The 2103-nt window shown below is 39.2% G+C and overlaps 1 protein-coding gene across 1 annotated transcript in view; it reads left to right on the top strand.

Annotated features, from left to right (window-relative positions):
- The window catches only part of COL11A1 (collagen type XI alpha 1 chain), a 235940-nt gene that overhangs the window by 210098 nt on the left and 23739 nt on the right, over positions 1 to 2103 (top strand). The gene's annotated exons all lie outside the window — the stretch shown is intronic.

Raw genomic sequence — 2103 nt, 5'->3', positions numbered from 1 at the left:
TATCCCTCCAGTCTCAGTCAAACCATTAAGTGTAGTCTTTTTATTAGAATTTCAGTTCTACACCACACTTTTCTCCTGGTCCGTCAGGGACCCTCTGTTGTGTTCCCTGTCAGGGTGGTCACTGGTGGTAGCCGGACACCATCTAGTTCTTCTGGTCTCAGGCTGATGGAGTCTCTGGTTTATGTGGCCTTTTCTGTCTCTTTGGCTAATATTTTCCTTGTATCTTTGATGTTCTTCATTCTCCTTTGCTCAGGTAGATTGGGACCAATTGATGCATCTTAGCTGGGTGCCCACTAGCTTTTAAGACCCTCGACACCACTCACCAAAGTGGGATGCAGAGTATTTTAATAAATTTTTTTATGCCAGTTGACCTAGATGTCCCCTGAAAGCATGATCCCCAGACACCCACCCCTGCTACTCTGTCCCTCGAAGTGTTTGGTTGTATTCAGGAAGCCTCTAATCTTTTGTTTTAGCCCAATTGTGCTGATTTCCCCTGTAGTGTGTGTTGTCCTTCCCTTCACTGAAGATAATTCTTGTCTACTATCTAGTTAGTGAATACCCCTTTCCCTCCCTCCCCTTGCTTGTAACCATAAAAGAATGTTTTCTTCTGTGTTAAAACCTTTTCTTGAGTTCTTATAATAGTGGTCTTATGCAATATTTGTCCTTTTGCAACTGACTAAATTCACTCAGCATAATGCCTTCCAGATTCCTCCCTGTTATGTTTCACGGATTCATCGTTGTTCTTTATCATTGTGTAGTATTCCATTGTGTGAATATACTATAATTTGTTTATCCATTTATCCCTTGATGGGCACCTAGGTTGTTTCCATCTTTTGCTATCGTGAACAGTGCTGCAATGAATATGGATGTGCATATATCTATTCGTGTAATGGCTTTTATTTCTCTAGGATATATTCCAAGGAGTGGGATTGCTGGATCGTATGGTGCTTCTATTTCTAGCTTTTTAAGGAAGTGCCAAATCGATTTCCAAAGTGGTTGTACCATTTGACATTCCCACCAACAGTGTATAAGTTCCAGTCTCTCCACAACTTCCCCAGCATTTATTATTTGGTGTTTTTTGGATTAATGCTAGCCTTGTTGGGTGAGATGGTATCTCATTGTAGTTTTGATTTGCATTGCTCTAATGGCTAATGACTGTGAGCATTTCCTCATGTGTATGTTAGCTGCCTGAATGTCTTCTTCAGTAAAGTGCCTGTTCAAATCCTTTACCCATATTTTAATTGGGTAATTTGTCTTTTTGTTGTTGAGGTTTTGCAGTATCTGACAAATTTTAGAGATTAGACCCTAATCAGATTTGTCATAGCCAAAAATTTTTCTCAAGCTGTATGTTGTCTTTTTACTCTTTTGGTGAAGTCTTTTGATGAGCATAAGTGTCTGATTTTTAGGAGCTCCCAGTTATCTAGTTTCTCTTTTGGTGTTTGTGCATTGTTACTTATGGTTTGTATTCTGTTTATGCTGTGTATTAGGGCTCCTGGCATTGTCCCTATTTTTTCTTCCATGATCTTTATCATTTTGGATTTTGGATTTAGGTCTTTGATCCATTTTGAGTTAGTTTTTGTGCATGCTGTGAGGTACGGGTCTTGTTTCAGGTTTTTGCAGATGGATATCCAGTTATGACAGCACCATTTGTTAAAGATACTGTCTTTTCCCCAATTAACAGACTTTGGGGCTTTGTCAAATATCAGCTGCTCATAGGTGGATGAATTTACGTCCGGATTCTCAATTCTGTTCCATTGGTCTATGTTATCTGTTGTTGTACCAGTGCCAGGCTGTTTTGACTATTGTGGTAGCATGAAAGTTTCTAAAATCAGGTAGTATGAGGCTTCCCACTTTGTTCTTCTTCTTGAGTAATGCTTTACTTATCTGGGGCCTCTTCCCTTTCCATACGAAGTTGATGATTTGTTTCTCCATCTCATTAAAAAATATCATTAGAATTTGGATCAGGATTGCATTGTATCTGTAGATCGTTTTGGGTAGAATTGACGTTTTCACAATGTTGAGTCTTCCTATTCATGAGCAAGGTATGTTTTTCCACTTATGCAGGTCTCTTTTGGTTTCCTGCAGTAGTGTCTTGTAGTTTTC

Source organism: Trichechus manatus, unplaced genomic scaffold, assembly GCF_000243295.1.
Source record: "Trichechus manatus latirostris isolate Lorelei unplaced genomic scaffold, TriManLat1.0 scaffold00144, whole genome shotgun sequence".
Taxonomy (NCBI): Eukaryota; Metazoa; Chordata; class Mammalia; order Sirenia; family Trichechidae; genus Trichechus; species Trichechus manatus.
The sequence above is the reverse complement of the archived record's forward strand: the minus strand, read 5'-3'. Positions and strand labels throughout refer to the sequence as shown.